The sequence below is a fragment of the Ranitomeya imitator genome, chromosome 6 (assembly GCF_032444005.1).
Source record: "Ranitomeya imitator isolate aRanImi1 chromosome 6, aRanImi1.pri, whole genome shotgun sequence".
Lineage (NCBI taxonomy): Eukaryota > Metazoa > Chordata > Amphibia > Anura > Dendrobatidae > Ranitomeya > Ranitomeya imitator.
Window position 1 is genome coordinate 216,314,406 of NC_091287.1, and position 17,618 is coordinate 216,332,023.

At 45.1% G+C, this 17,618-nt stretch overlaps 1 protein-coding gene across 5 annotated transcripts in view; it reads right to left on the minus strand.

The window, feature by feature from the left end:
- Positions 1 to 17,618, minus strand: part of LOC138642361 (poly(rC)-binding protein 3-like) — a 1,684,203-nt gene that overhangs the window by 375,404 nt on the left and 1,291,181 nt on the right. The window contains exon 1 of one of the 5 annotated variants that reach the window (XM_069730484.1): positions 9,321 to 9,553. The exons of 3 other annotated variants lie outside the window; for them this stretch is intronic. The gene's annotated coding sequence lies outside the window, so the exon portion shown is untranslated. Of the gene's footprint in view, positions 1 to 9,320; positions 9,554 to 17,618 lie in introns of those variants that run through there. One more of the 5 variants, XM_069730480.1, reaches the window with a different exon arrangement.

Below are 17,618 nucleotides of genomic sequence, written 5' to 3' on the forward strand. Positions count from 1 at the left end.
ACGTGACTGGGCAATATACTACGTGACTGGGCAATATACTACGTGACTGGGCAATATACTATGTGGCTGGGCAATATACTACGTGGCTGGGCAATATACTACGTAGCTGGCCAATATACTACGTGACTGGGCAATATACTACGTAGCTGGGCAATATACTACATGGCTGGTCAATACACTGCGTGGCTGGGCAATATAGTATGTGGCTGGGCAATATACTACGTGATCATACTGACTCAGGCTGCCGTCACACTAGCAGTATTTGGTCAGTATTTTACATCAGTATTTTTAAGCCAAAACCAGGAGTGGGTGATAAATGCAGAAGTGGTGCATATGTTTCTATTATGCTTTTCCTCTAATTGTTCCACTCCTGGTTTTGGCTTACAAATACTGATATAAAATACTGACCAAATACTGATAGTGTGACGGCAGCCTGAGTCAGTATGATTACAAAGATACAACGATAACAGACATGCATTTTTTTTTATTTAAATGGTGAAAAAAATGTTTGCATGTGTGCCTATATAAACAGAATTGTAGTATTTTCAATTTTGGGGTAATGGAGCCATGTGAAGACTTGTGTTTTGCCTTCTGAACTTACATTTTCATTGTCATAATTATGAGGCAGATGCAATGTTTTAATCGCCTTCTATTGAAATTTTTTGCGCTGTTGCGGTGGCATAAAAAACACAATTCTAGTGTTTTGATTTCTTTTTATTGTTACCATTTACCGATCACCATCATCTGATCATGCTGCAGGGATGCCAATTGTTGGCTTTAGTAGCGTGCCCCATGGGACACATGCTATAAATGCCACAGTCACAGATTCACAGTGACATTCAATATGTTAACAGCCTTAGGTGTAGCTCTGCTCCACTCGTGGCTGCTAGAGGCAGAAGATGGCTGAATTACTCAGCTTCTGAGTCCACACCAAAATCAGGGAGCCAACATGTCACACTCCAGTATGTCATATTTTAATAAGGGGTTAGAAAATATAACATTACAGCTTATGAATATTAGACCATATGATGATCCAAGGAACTAGTTTGATTGAGATATTTGGACTCAGGAAGGCTCTTTTCTCCTAATTAGGGGTAATTATCATATATTCTTGAGTATAAGCAGAGTTTTTCAGCACTTTTTTTTGTGCTGAAAATGCCCCCCTCGGTTTATACTCGAGTGAGGTGTCCAGAACATGAAGGGGGAGGGACAGCGCAGAGCAGTGGGTCAAAGAGGTAGGATCCAGCTGCTGCGGCTACCGCCTGTGCCCGCTGCTAAAGAGAAATTAATATTCACTGCACTGGCAAAAAATATTCATTTCTCTGTAATAGCGCACACAGTGTCAGCCGCAGCAGCTTGCTCCTGCAGCTGCCGGGCGGTCACGTGTGCCGCTACTTAAGAGAAATGAATATTCACCTGTCTCCACGCCTATGGGAGTGGAGAGAGGTGAATATCCATTTCTCTTAATTAGGATACAAGTCTGCAGTCACTCTATGTGACTGCAGACCAATGAATCCTCACATTGTATGCCATGCTCCCTGTGGGGATTCTGTGGCTCCAGAAGTGAATGAGTGACTTACAAACATGCAGCAACGTGCTGACAAGACGTGGGCAGCATAGCTCAATGCAAGTGTATTGAGCGAGGACGGACATGGAAGGTGTCCAGAAGTACGCAAATCTCATACTTGTAGTCACATGACCACCCGCTCCTGACGTCAGCGCTAGGGAATAATCACAGCGCGTAGAGCACATTTTGTGAGGATTCACAAGTCTGTAGTCACAAACAGAGACCCCAGGAACATCCCTGTAATTTAATTTTTTTTTTTTTTGGGGGGGGGGGGCAAGCTGGTAATCCTTTTTGCAATAGATAATGAAAATTGTAGATATCTTTGGCGAGTGTGATTGATAAAAATGGGATAGGAGAAATTGTTAATTTGAGCACTGCCAATGCGAAACCCGAATTTGTCAAATGTCGGGTCGGGTGAAATTGGCCGATTATTGCGAAAAGTCGGGGGCCGACTGAAACATGAAACCCAATGCAAGTCAATGGGGAATCAAAGTCGGCAGTGAATGGAGGACAGGAAAACACCTACAGTGCCCATTTTAATGCCAAAAACATCAATTCTTATTACTTAAGCTTGTCAATCTTAATTTACTTTACAATAATAGTTAGGCATTGAAAACTGGGGGTCATTTGGCTAAAGTTAAGGGGGTTGTAGGGCTGGCTCAACATTTTCGTGGACCCAGGAAACGTGGAATATGTCACGGCGGTGGAGCAGTTAGAGGTAAGTATTCCAACTTTGCAATTGCTGTTATCCTGAGCAAGCAGGGGGGGCCCACTCGTTGGCACTGGCACAGGGCCCCTCATAGTACGGTGGTGTGATTGACGGCAGGTGGCGCCTCACACTGGCAGAGACACTTTTGCGTACTATGAGGGGCCCTGTGCCAGTGACGTCGCTAACGAGTATGCCCCCACCTGATTACGGAACCTGCACTTTCATCTGCACCTTCCTCTTTGTCCCTGTGTAAGGTGGTATAGTATGCGGGAAGGGGAACCTGACTTTCAGCAGGGTCAGATTCTGGCTGTGTAGAGTGCAAGGGGAATGTAGTGGTCTGGGTCAATGTACTAGCAGACTCATCTAGCAGTGGCTGGGCAATGGGCAGGATGAGGAGGAAACACAGATATAGGCCCAAAATAATAAAGTTGGCTAAATGCAGTTCAAAATTGGTAACAGGAATAAACAGGCGGCATTGCTTTGCTCAGTGGAGGAAAACTGTAATGAGTGGCAGACACAGTTAGTAGGCCCAAATAATAAAGTAGGCTAAATGCAGTTCAAAATTAGTAACATGACTAAACAGGCGGCATTGCTTTGTTCAGTGGAGGAAAACTGTAATGAGTGGCAGACACAGTTAGTAGGCCCAAATAATAAAGTGGGCTAAATGTCTGCCCAAAAATTGTTCATAAATAAACAGGTGGCATAGCTAGGTACAGGGGTGGGCTGCTCTGCTGAATAGCAGACAGTGGTAATAGGCACAAAGTATTAACTGGTCTAAATGAAGGCCAGGGCCCCTGTATATTTCAACTATCATCTATCATTTCAACAAATTTGTATTGGCAGTGCCATTGAAGGATTTAACAGCACAGACTACACAGTGATGGAGCAGGGAGAGGTAAGTATTGCAAGTTGTAGAGCACTGTTCGAGCTGAGGGGAACACTCTCTCGTGGGCGGCGGTACTGGCACAGGGCCCCTCATATTACGATGGTGTGTCTGACATTGGTTGTGCACCACCATCGTCAGAGACACTTCATTGTACTATGAGGGACCATGTGCCAGTGCCGTCGCCCAAGAGTGGGCCCACCCAGGCAAATGGCACTCACATGGGAGCTTGCGCCAGGTGGTGACCACGGCCCTGTGGGGGGAGTCAGCCCATTTAGGGAGGTATAAAAATGGCCTATGGTGGACATTCAGCAGCTGCAAATGGAGGAATTGGAGAAGTCAATAAGAGGAGGCCAAAAGCAAGACATTTTTCAGGCAAGCTACGTGTCAGCAGGGGAAGGTGGGGCAAAATAATTTGAAATCCATGATTGGTTCATTTTAATGAAGGTTAGATCATCAACATTCTGGGTAGCCAGACGTGTCCTTTTTCGTGTCCAGTTTCGAACCAGGAGCACTGAAGAGTCTTTCTGATAGCACACTAGCAGCAGGGTAAGGGTGCTCCTGTAATGCATATTCTGCCAATTCAGGCCAGGTGTCTATTTTAGATGCCCAGTAATCAAAGGGGAATGACCTGTGAGGGAGAACATTGCTAAGGGAGGAAAAGTGGTTCGCAACCATACTGGACAAATGATGTCTCCTGTCACTTTGAATCGATGCAGCAGTACCTGTCGTGTCAGCGGTCATTGAGAAATCACTCCACAACCTGGTCATAAAACCCCTCTGTCCAATGCCACTTCAGATTTGTGCACCTCTAACACCTCTGCCATGTTGCCCCCTACGGCTCGTGTGAGAACCATCACCGCCGCTGTGTGCTGGGAATGCCTGAACCAAACTGTCTACAAGAGTTGCTTGTTTGGTAGCCAATATTTGCTCAAGGTTCTCATGTGGCATGATTTTTTGTAAATTTCCTTTATATCGTGGATCCAGGAGGCAGGCCAACCAGTAATCGTAATCGGTCATCATTTTGATAATGCGGGGGTCCCTTTTTAAGATACGCAAGGCATACTCAGCCATGTGGGCCAATGTTCCAGGTGTCAATTCACTGTTTGTGCTGGGTTGAGGAGCACTTTCTTGCAAATCAACATCACTTGTGTCCTGCAAAAACCCTGTACCTGACCTTGCAATGCCACCAGTTTCTATTGTCCCCTGAGAAGCATCCTCCTCCCATAAATATTCATCCCCATCCTGCTCCTCTTCGTCCGCCACCTCATCCAGGAGAGTTCCCTGAGCAGACAATGGCTGACTGTCATCAAGGCTTCCCTCCTCCTTGGCTGCAGACGCCAGCTCCTTTATGTGCGTCAAAATTTGCATCAGCAGACGCATTAGTGGGATGCTAATGCTTATGATGGCGTCGTCTGCACTTACCAGCCGTGTGCATTCCTCAAAACACTGAAGAACTTGACAGAGGTCTTGTGGCTTCGACCACTGCACACCAGACAACTCCATGTCTGCCATCCAAGTGCCTGCCTGTGTTTGTGTATCCTCCTACAAATTAATTACAGCACGCCTCTGTTCGCACAGCCTCTTAACCCTGCGACCGGCAGATGTGCGAGCAAAGTCTTTGCACCTTCAGGAGCAGGGCTGGTAACTCCGGATAATTTTTGAGGAAGCACTGCACCACCAGGTTCAAGGTGTGAGCCAGGCAAGGTATGTGTTTAAGTTCTGAAAGGGCTATGGCAGCCATAAAATTCCTTCCGTTATCACTGACTACCTTGCTTGCCTCAAGATGTACACTGCCCAGCCATGACTGAGTTTGTTGCTGCAAGTACTCGGCCAGTACTTCCGTGGTGTGTCGGTTGTCGCCGAAACACTTCATTTGTAACACAGCCTGCTGACACTTACCACTAGCTGTTCGATAATGGGACACCTCGTGTACAACACTGACAGCTGCGGATGGAGTGGTCATGCTACTGCGCTCTGTGGATGGTGGATGACCTTTTGCTTCTGGAGGAGGAGGAGGAGGGGTGGCGAACGCCTACAGCCAACTGTTTCCTAGACCATGGGCTAGGCAGAACTGTCCCACTATGGCTGTCTCCTATGGACCCTGCATCCACCACATTAACCCAGTGTGCCATGATGGACACGTAACGTCCCTGGCCATACCAACTGGTCCATGCATCTGTTGTGAGATGCACCTTTCCACTGACTGATTGCCTCAGTGCATGGACAATGTGGTCTTTGACATGCTGGTGGAGGGCTGGGATGACTTTTCTCGCAAAGAAGTGCCGACTGGGTAGGTCATAGCGTGGTACTGCGTAGGCCATCTGGTCTTTGAAAGCTTCGCTTTCAACCAACCGGTAGGGCATCATCTCTAACGAGATTAGTCTAGCAATGTGGGCGTTCAAACCCTGTGTACATGGTTGAGAGGATGAGTTCTTTCTTTTCCTAACGAGAGTCTCTTGTAGGGTGAGTTGGACTGGAGAGCTGCATTTGGTGGAACTAGTGGAGGTGGTGGACATGGCGGATTGAGAGAGGGTTGGTGATGGTATTCTTGATGTTGGCCTACATACAGTGTTTCCTACCAATAACCTTGTGATTCCCTGACTGCTTTGGCTTTGCGACGATACCTCCACATTTGCTGCTGGTGGTGTCCTAACTGGTGGGCTTACAGTGAAGGAAGCAATGTAGCGTTGCTGACTACCTTTATTGTGAGCAGGTGCACCAACGGTACGGGACGTTTGGTAGTTAGTCCAAGCTTGCAAGTGCATGCTGGTTAAATGTCTAAGCATGCACGTTGTATTTAAATTTTGAAGATTCTTCCCTCTGCTAAAGGTCTTTGAGCATTTCTTACAGATAACTTTTGACTGATCATTCGGATCTTGGTTAAAAAATTGCCACACTACACTCTTCCTACTATGGAATACCTTTTCAGGCATTGCACGCTGTGCTACCTTCACTGGATGGCCACGCTGTCCTAAAACTGTTTTTGTTTTTGACAAACGTTTTTGGCCTGATACGGGCCTGCCAGATGACAGCTGTTGCGATGTAGATAGCTGCTGCGGATCATCCTCCTCCGCTTCTGTTCTACTGGCAGCGGCACCCTCTTCCCCCAATGGCTGCCAATCTGGGTCAACAACTGGGTCATCTATCACTTCCTCTTCAATGTCATGTGCACCTTCCTCTGTGTCACCGTGTAAGGTGTTATAGCGTTCGGGACGGGGCACCATAGTCTCATCAGGGTCAGATTCTGGCTCAGTACACTGCGAGGACAATCTAGTGATCTGAGTCAATGGAACAGCATAATAATCTAGCTGTGGCTGTGCATCAGTGCACTCCATGTCCGATTCATCTTGTAATGGGCAGTTAACAATTTCCCTTTCTAACCCAGGCACGGTATGTGTAAAGAGCTCCATGGAGTAGCCTGTAGTATCGCCTGATGCATCCCTCACTTTTGGTTTGGATGACGGACACGAGGAAACGTCTTGTTCCTGACCGGGAGCATCCACTGACGACTCGCTGCTTATATATTTGGAACTTTCTGAAGAGGAGGCAAAAGAGCTAGAGGCTGAGTCAGCAAGGAAAGCCAAAACTTTTTCCTGCTGCTCCGGCTTTAAAAGCTGTTTTCCTACTCCCAGATAAGAGAGCCTTCGAGGCCTTGTGTAGCCAGACGATGATGCTGGCTCAACACCTCCAGCCTTAGGTGCTATTGTGCTTTTGCCACTACCACCAGATGCACCTCCACCACCACCATCAGTACTAGCTGGCAACCCCCACCCACGGGCTCTTCCACCAGACTTCCTCATTTTTTGGAAAATCTAACCAAAATAACAACCGTTATATGGTACTGTAAATCAAGGTAGAAGGTGTATATAAACTTGTTGAGAATTTAAATCTCCCTTTTTTTTGGGAGACTGAACCAAAACTCAGGCCCTGTCCATAAAACAACACAATGTAAGTGGCAGAAAGTGGCTGGCTGATATACGACAAACTAACAGGACTGAATTATATCCACTTTGTGAGAATTTGAATCTCCCTTTTTATTTTGGGAGACTGAACCAAAACTCAGGCCCAGTATATATAACAACGCAATCTAAGTTGCAGAAACTGGCTGGCTGACCAACGACAAACTAACAGGACTGAAGTATATCCAGTTTGTGAGAATTTGAAGCTCACTTTTTTGGGGGGAGACTGAACCAAAACTTAAGCCCAGTGTATAAAACAACACAATGTAAGTGGCAGAAAGTGGCTGGAAGATATATGAAAAAATACAAGGACTGTAGTACAATTTCAATCTCCCTACAATGATCTCAGGAAAAGTATGGCAGCAATATAAAGGACTGCTGCACACAAAAGTGTGGACAAAGAAACAAGATAACTGTGCAGAAAGGAGCAACAGGATTTTTGCTTTTAAAAAAGCAGTTGGCTTGCACAGCAGCATGCAAACAGCAATGCAGCTATCAAGGAGCCTTATAAGGCAGCCTAATAAGCTACAGAGCTGATGCAGAAAACTATATCCCTTCTTCTGATGAAGCTGCAGCAACCTCTCCCTATGCTAAGATCGGCAGAAGTAAGATGGCGGTCGGCGTGCATGCCCCTTTATAGCCCCTGTGACGCCACAGAAAGCAAGCCAATCACTGTAATGCCCTTCTCTAAGATGGTGGGGACCGAGACCTATGTCATCACGCTGCCCACACTCTGTGTCCTCCTACATTGGCTGAAAAATGGCGCTGAAAGTGTCATATGAAACGCAACTTTTGCGCGCAGATCGGCGACCTCATGGCCAATCCCACACTAGGATCGGGTCGGGTTTCATGAAACCCGACTTTGCCGAAAGTTGGCGATTTTTGAATTTGTCCGATCCCTTTCGCTCAACCCTAATTGCCAGTATAGCTCCAAGCTGAGACCCTAAACTGTATGAGACAGATTGGTTAGGAGTGACTAGCCTGACAGGCTCATGTAAATGTTATGCAGCTGGAAAACAGTTATCTCATGAAAATTCAGTATTTTGTTTTGGGTTATTAATAATAAAAAATTATGTGGAGAAGCTATTTTAGCAAAAGATGCTACAATCTATGCACTTAGCTCAGTTTAGTTTACCTTGGATTACAGACTGAGACCAGATATGGTCACGCACCATGGATCAATGGATTTCAAAGGAACCTGCCAAGAGTTCACACTATCCAAACCATGAGCAGCATGAATCAGAGTCCAGCTGCACAATTGCAGCCAGGCACATTTTCTCTTAAACATCCTAGCATTTCAGAGAAAATATTGCATAAGATGTGGCTAGTCAAGCGCTGCCTCTGGATAGATCTTCTAGCTATAGTTTCTCTGAAATTTTCTGATGAGCTCTGTTTCATGCTTCCCATTGTTTGGGCAGCATCACTCACATGACAGGTTCACTTTAAAGATTTCAAAGGATGATAAACATGATGCAGTTTTTCATATACTGTTACTCCCCCACTACAATCATAGGAGCTGCTGAGTCAGACAAGATCACCTTTCAATGTGAGGAAAGGCAATGTATTGACAATATGTCAACTCTTATTCAAAATACTTTTCTGTCCACCATGGATCATAAAATGAAAGAAATCCACATAGAAATGCTAAGAAATGCAAACATTTCTACTTATTTCTGAAGTTTACAAAATCTTCTCATTGCCTCTAAGGCATTTTTGTTTCTGAAAGCACATGTTTCCTTCATGTCACAATACTACCACCACTAGCAAAAGATCCAAACAGAAGCCTAATATCGGGTGCCCTGAACTTTCTCCAGCTCCTACTCCATACATGCCAATATGGATCACATGCACATAAGTGTTCTTTAGCTTTTTTAATATGATGTGAAATTAGCATAAGATAGAAGCAATGAAATGACTGATAATTTCACCCTTCACGATGCCTATATTCCATGTTCTACTGTACTCCTCAGCCATAAGGTGAGATATGTTTGGGTGGAAACAGCACAGTTAGTCTCACACAACTTAATGAAAAGATTACATAAATTTGAACAATTCAAAAATACCTGATTTGATAGTCTGTATATTTCCGACATATCCGTTATAGGGCAAACACAATCCCTTCACCTACTCTTTTTGGAATTGATTATTACACATCCTGCATTTCTTTAGCCACAAGCCATATATATATGATTGTATTACCTGAAGTTCAGCTGAGTCTTGGTTCTGTGGAATCAGAAAAGAATCTGTGTTGCGGTATATAGAGTCATCACCACAAAGCTGTCCATCTCCTTTGGGATGATCTCGCAAATATGATATTGGGTTATTTCGGACAATCTCCCCAAAAGAATGAATGCCGCCGTTTATGCTTGCATGAAATAGCTCATTCTCATGGCATTCATTTATATGCACACACTGCTCCTTCCCTGATCACCAGATAAAATAAAAGGAGCCTGTGGAACATGGATGAGAAAGAATCAGCCCACTTGTGTCTTGTGAAATGCGAAATCTACAATTACAATTCATTCCTCCAGGCAGAGGAGCAAGTCTGTAACACCCTAAACATTGTCAGCGACATGAACTGCACAATGCAATTACAGTTTAATACTGAGCAGCTAGTCGCCCCCATAGATTGGTCGTGTTATCCTGCTCAAGGTGGGTGTCACGTATATTGCAAGGGAAATAGATGTGCTTGTATCCATCTCATTTACCTGCATTGTCCTCCAGGGACCCATACTATTAAACATCTGCTACTACAGGTCAAGAGTGCTAACTTCATTACATGACTTTCTCCTGCATCCTTCCAGCTTCTCTAGAAGAAGGCAGACATGGGGGTCAGTGACACACAAAGGCAGAAGGCCTCGCTCATCACAGGCCGACAGAATGAACAACTGTGTTGTTACCAAACGCAAATGGATATTGGTGATGTTTGTTAGGGGAGCGCGCTAGTGAAATGAAAACAAGGCATTCATCCTTTGTGCTGAGCTGATGCCAAAATTCTGCTCACTGGCAGCATGACACATACATATTTATATCAGGGGAACCATTCCTCTTGTCCAGCAGTATGCCTGGGTTTCTTATCTTAGCATTTCATTTTACATATCCTTGGACATTATGTGCATATCTCATATAATCTGCCCTACTATCATGTTGCACCAACCATGCAATACAAAGTGACTTCTATACAAAAGTGCTATCCATCAACTATAGAGATGAGCAGATGTCTTGAAGTGTGAAGGTTTTGCTGAATTTTGCCCAAAAATTCAATTTGCATCTATTAGACAGCGAGACCATAAGAATAATACAAACTGTCAGTCCTGCACTCAGCTCGTGCTCCATCTTTGATAGCTCAGGTACTTGCCATCGTAGTTTAAGGTATAATAATCGGCTTGATAAACTGGGATAGATTTTGCGATTTCATAACTTTGGAGCATTATGGGGAAGTTCACTCATCCATGCATAATGTCATTAGGCTGCTGTCTAATGCTTCAGCAGTGTGGGAAATGTCGTCAGGAAAGTTTTTATTTGTGATATTTGTGAAATGAATCTCAAAGTGTTTGAAATTGTGTAACAATAATTAAATCAAAGTTGATCCTCCGAGAATCGATCCACTGGGGATCGATCCACTCATCTTAAGTTAGGAGTTATAATCAATTAAAGGGCCACTGTCACCCCCCTCCAGCCGTTATAAACTAAAAGAGCCACCTTGTGCAGCAGTAATGCTTCATTCTAACAAGGTGGCTCTTTTAGTTTTGTGTTCATGTATTACTAAAATAAAGCGTTTTGAAACTTTTCAAAAATACCTGTCTTTGTCCATGGAGGCGGGTCTGAAGCCTCCTCTGTGAAGCGCCCAACTGCAGTCACTCATCTCTTCTGGGGCGATGGTCGCCGCCCCCTGCGCGCTGTTTTCTTCTGAAATCCGGCGCCTGCGCTGTGCGTGCCTGCCTGGGGCAGGCGCAGTGAGAATTGGCCGTCGTAGCTCTCAGATGCCGGGTTCCTGCCTGCGCCTGTGCGGACAGTGCGGCCACCCTGTTACTGAATCCCCGCCCCACACTGTGTTATGCATTATGCACAGTGCGGGGCTGGGATTCCTGGGCAGATTCCTGCACAGACCGATGCTGGAAGGCGGGGAACCTGGGGGAGCGTCTGACAAGCGCAGTGCGCATGCCCAGGAATCCCAGCCCCGCACTGTGCATAATGCATAACACAGTGTGGGGTGGGGATTCAGTAACAGGGTGGCCGCACTGCCCGCACAGGCGCAGGCAGGAACCCGGCATCTGAGATCTATGATGGGCAATTCTCACTGTGCCTGCCCCAGGCAGGCATGCACAGCGCAGGCGCCGGATTTCAGAAGAAAACAGCGCGCAGGGGGTGGCGACCATTGCCCTAGAAGAGATGAGTGACGGCAGTTGGGGGCTTCACAGAGGAGGCTTCAGACCCGCCTCCATGGACAAAGACAGGTATTTTTGAAACATTTCAAAACGCTTTATTTTAGTAATACATGAACACAAAACTAAAAGAGTCACCTTGTTAGAATGCAGCATTACTGCTGCACAAGGTGGCTCTTTTAGTTTATAATCGCTGGAGGGGGGTGACAGTGGCCCTTTAACAAAATAACTACTAAAGCATGATGCATATAGCAGAACTAGACTACAGAACTAAGCATATTGAGCCGCTGGAATGCATTGCAGTTGTAGGGTTCGGGGGAAGCTGGGGCCAGGGCCATAGTCATGGCCGTCAGTAACCCTGCAATCATCCCCTGGTCCCCTCCCGACACCAGATCATGCTTTCTGCTCTGAGTAAGTCAGTGCTGTTCCTCAACGTCATCTGGGTTCTCCAGGTACGAGAGTGTGTCCTCCACAGACGGTTCCACAATTAAAGATTCACAGTCCGGCTTCACTTTAACTTCAACTTCTTTACTTATCACAGCATTATCCAGGGCACAGTCATTCATAACAATTGGCAATGCTTTCCCTTGCCTCTTCTCACTGTTGCTAACCTGTCACCGGGATGGTCCGTACTATGCGGTCCCTCAATGTCCTCAATGTCCAGTACCTCTGCCTTCCGTGGGAACATTCCCTGCCGTTTCGCCCAGGTCCTGAGAATGGCAGCCCATGCAAAGATCTGCCACATCTTGGATCCCTTGTTCCCGTTCTGCTTAGCTCTTCCTTCTGATGACAACTGCAGACCCACTAATTCTGCACCGTAAATGCTGCTGCTGTGTGTGCTGTAACTCTCCGGCCCCATGGATACTTTCTGCTGGGCCCACTCTTCTAAGGTGAATGTTGTAGGGCACGATGTGCCCTGGCCAGCCAGCCCTGTGAGCTACACGGGCACCCTTCCCCAACTGAACTAAAGCAGGAAGCTCTCTCTATCTTATTCCCAAAGTGCCCTTCCTATGCTAATTATTTACGATAATGCCCCCATCTAGTGGCAAACTTGGGGAACTACTCCTCTAACACTATACTAGCCCGGGGTCCTTCACTTTCCCTAAGAAAACAGTACATGTGAACAATGGCATGACAACATATTATACATTAAGCTCTTAGAGGTAATACACCTAGGGTGTAGCAGTACCTGTACCTAACCATGATAATACACTTTAAATGTGTAGCAGTACCATACATGGATAACAGTGATAATACATTGAATAATGTAGCAGTATCACATGACAAGTGGACAGTGGCTTAAAGGAGAACAAGGCATCAAACTATCACATCCCCTACACAGTCACAGACAAAGCTATGCTTGCAGTGCAGAATAAAAGTAAGTTTGGTCTTGGAAAAGCTATTTGGCCAAGGCAGATTTAAGAAAAACCGGCATGGGCTTTTCTTTTTGGAGTGAACTACAGGATGGCAGTGGGGTGGTTCACTCCCTCCAGCCAAGCCTTAGAAGTGGCTTATGGCCACGGATTCCATTTAAAAACCCAGCAGCAAGGGTTTGTGTGTGTCAATGTTGGTTTTACCGCACAGTGGGAACACCACCGTACTACAATGTATATTCAGTAGGTCCAGGGACATGATCTATTTTTCATGAGTCTGAACAGTGATTCTTAATATAGGTTGAAGTTATGTTTGCTGATTTGTTGAATGGCTGCTGATTACCTATTGTATAAGCCCCAACAGCTTATTGTTCTGTTATCCTTGAGGGGCAAAGACGCAAGTTAATTGAACAATCAATGCTTGTTAGTATGTTGTTTACCAATTGCATCAGTCCATTCAGCTTGTTGTTCTGAAACTATTGAAGGACAGCTGTGGGTATAAAAAGTGACCCATCTCCTTCTACAGAAAGATTCTACAAAATAGCAGCCAGGGAAACATGACACCAACCAGAGGAATACAGATTTGATTCACTGTCCATCACTGAATGTATGGAGATGTCTGGAGAACTCCAGTTTGGACAATCAGATCACCTGGCCACATATCTCAATGGTCTCTGCCAGCTAATTGCTGCTACCTCCTCTTTGTATGTGCCCTCCAAAAGTGGGGTGCCCCCAAAAAGTAAGAAAGAGCAAGGCACTAGTGATGGGCGAGCACTAAAATGCTCGGATGCTCGTTGCTCGGGTCAAGCAATTTGGAATACTCGGGTACTCGACCCGAGCACCGAGCCCAATGTAAGTCTATGGGAAACCCGAGCATTTTTACCTACATTACATGGGAACATCATGGAAGCATTTCTGACTCCTAGGACACAGCTGTAAACAATTTTGTCAGAGTTCCACGCCATTTTTACAGGTGCACCAAAAAACATAAAAAAAGAAACCAAAATGAATTTTGCTGCGAAATATGTTAAGGTACATCCTTTCCAGGGACTTCTATATAAGGCAAAATAATTAACCCCAGACCAAAATGTTCCTCCATCACTTGGGCTATGTTAACACGCAGCGTTTTTGATGCGTTTTTCAATTTTAACATTGCTTTCAACCAATACAAATGCATTCACTGGGAAATGTCATTGTAACATTTAACAACCCTAGCTGGCCATATGGTGTGTGACACATTAGGAGACGCATCTTGTTTCATTTATGAAGGAGGGACTCTTAAAGTCACAAAGCCTATTTTTAGAGGGGCATCAAGCGGTATTAATATTCTTAAAGGGCCATTATTAAACAGTGGGTCTCCTAATGCTGTTATTGCCTATGCAGTGAGTGGCTAGGATGCCAAGAAATACGACGCACCCCAATACTCCTTTCACGAGAGGTAGAAGAGGGCTTCCTGAAAAAATGTTGCATTGAATGCAAGGTCTGCCCTGCTATCAAGTCATATGCACCCCAAGAATCCTTTGAATCCAGGTACTGGATGGCCATAGGAAAAGCCACTTCACATTATTAATTTTGTACTCCTATACTGTTTTCTTGTGCATTGATTGCAAGGCCTGCCCTGCTACCAAGTCATATGCACCCCAATAAGCCTTTGAACCCAGGTACTGGATGGCCACAGGAAAATCCACTTCACATTCTTCAGTTGGTCCTGCCATACTGTTTCCTTATGCATTGAATGCAAGGGCCACCTTGACCCAAATTTGCACGCACCCCAATCCCCCCTTGGAAGAAACATGGAGGAGGGCCTCATAAAAAAACTGTCCCATTACAAAGGAGCGGGTCTCCTACACTCGTAATGCTCATACACTAAGTGTATGGGCTAACAAACATTTTCCCAGGGGGGGTACATTTTTAAAAATTTTTTTATTGGGATCATAGACACCCTTGCAAAAAATAGACTGGCTGTAGCAGCATAGAACACGTTCACCTTGGTGAACTAGTGGTGGTGGATGATGAGACGTGATGGAAGGCCTATTTAAAAAAAATAGGCCCAATTTAAAGGAGCATGTCTCCTAGACTCGTAATGCCCATACATAAAGCGCTTGGGCTGACAAACATTTCCCCGGGGGGTATATTTTTAAAATTTTTTTTATGGGGATCAAAGACACCCTTACCCAAAAATAGACTGGCTGTAGCAGCATAGAACACATTCACCCTGGCGTTATAGTGGCGGTGGATGATGAGACATGGAGGAAGGCCTCATTAAAAAATAGGCCGAATTTAAAGGAGCGGGACTCCTAGACTTGTAATGCCAATACACTAAGTTTATGGGATGACAAACATTTCCCCGGGGGAGGGGGGGGAAATACATTTAAAAAAAACTTTTATGGGGATCATAGACACCCTTGCCAAAAAATAGACTGGCTGTAGCAGCATAGAACACGTTCACCCAGGTTATCTAGTGGCGGTGGATGATGAGACGTGGAGGAAGGCCTCATTAAAAATAAGCCCAATTAAGAGGAGTGGGTCTCCTAGTCTCCTAATGCCCATACACTAAGTGCATGAGCTGACAAACATTTCCCCATGGGGGTACATTTTTTAAACATTTTTTATGGGGATCATAGACACTCTTGCCCAAAAATAGACTGGCTGTAGCAGCATAGATCACGTTCACCCTGGTGTTATATTGGCGGTGGATGAAGGGACGTGGTGGCAGGCCTTATTAAAAATAGGCCCAGTTTAACCCCTATCTGACCTCGGACGGGATAGTACATCCGAGGTCAGATCCCCTGCTTTGATGCAGGGCTCCGCGGTGAGCCCGCATCAAAGCCGGGACATGTCAGCTGTTTTGAACAGCTGACATGTGACCGTAATAGGCGTGGGCAGAATCGCGATCTGCCCGCACCTATTAACTAGTTAAATGCCGCTGTCAAACACAGACAGCGGCTTTTAACTACCGCTTCCGGCCGGCCGGAAATGACATCATCGCCGACCCCTGTCACATGATCGGGGGTCGGCGATGCGTCTGGATGGTAACCATAGAGGTCCTAGAGACCTCTATGGTTACTGATCACCGGTGGCTGTGAGCGCCACCCAGTGGTCGGCGCTCACAGCGCACCTCCATTTCTGCTACATAGCAGCGATCAGCAGATCGCTGCTATGTAGCAGAGCCGATCGCGTTGTGCCAGCTTCTAGCCTCCCATGGAGGCTATTGAAGCATGGCAAAAGTAAAAAAAAAAGTTTAAAAAAATGTGAAAAAAATAAAAAAAATATAAGTTTAAATCACCCCCCTTTCGCTCCAATCAAAATAAATCAATAAAAAAAATTCAAATCTACACAAATTTGGTATCGCCGCGCTCAGAATCGCCCGATCTATCAACTAAAAAAAAAGCATTAACCTGATCGCTAAACAGCGTAGCGAGAAAAAAATTCGAAATGCCAGAATTACGTTTTTTAGGTCACCGCGACATTGCATTAAAATGCAATAACGGGCGATCAAAAGAACGTATCTGCACCAAAATGCTATCATTAAAAACATCATCTCGGCATGCAAAAAATAAGCCCTCAACCGACCCCAGATCACGAAAAATGGAAACGCTACGAGTATCAGAAAATGGCGCAATTATTATTTTTTTTTTTTTAGCAAAGTTTGGAATTTTTTTTCACCACTTAGATAAAAAATAACCTAGTCATGTTAGGTGTCTATGAACTCGTACTGACCTGGAGAATCATAATGGCAGGTCAGTTTTAGCATTTAGTGAACCTAGCAAAAAAGCCAAACAAAAAACAAGTGTGGGGTTGCACTTTTTTTGCAATTTCACCGCACTTGGAATTTTTTTCCCGTTTTCTAGTACACGACATGCTAAAACCAATGATGTCGTTCAAAAGTACAACTCGTCCCGCAAAAAATAAGCCCTCACATGGCCAAATTGACGGAAAAATAAAAAAGTTATGGCTCTGGGAAAGAGGGGAGTGAAAAACGAACACGGAAAAACGAAAAATCCCAAGGTCATGAAGGGGTTAAAGGAGCAGGTCTCCTACACTGGTAATGCCCATACACTAAGTGTATGGGCTGACAAATATTTCCTCCTGGGGGAGTAAATTTTTTTTTTGTTTCAAATTAGTAACAGGCATCATAAACACACCCTTGCACAAAAATTGAGTAACATCATGGAATACGTTCACCCTGGTGTTATAGTGGTTCTGGATGATGGATGAGGATAAGGAGGAGGATAACACCAAACAGACCAAATCAGAAAGCGTATACCCATGTGTTGTTGTGAAGATGTGCATGAGAATACACCTCCCCAAAAAAGACAATGTATTTGAGGCTATGTTTCACTGTTTTCATTCAGTGGAGTACAGAAGTCTTGCCCAATCCAGACCTTGTTAATTTTTATGAGTCAGCCTGTCAGCATGTTCAGTTGATAGGCGGATGCGCTTATCAGTTATAATTCCAGTGTTATAATGCCAGTGGCACTAAAAACCCGCTCTGACAGAATGCTAGCATCAGGGCAGGCCAGGACCTCCAAGGTATAGAGAGCCAGTTCATGCCATGTGTCCAGCTTGGATACTCAATAATTAAAAGACACAGAGGAATCACAGAGGATGTTTGTATGATCAGCAAGGTACTCCCTCAGCATCTTCCCAAACAATGCACTTCTTGTCACAGCACCCCTTGCCTCTGTGCCGGCACGATGGGAGGCTCTGAGAAAACTGTCCTAGAACTTTGTTCCCCT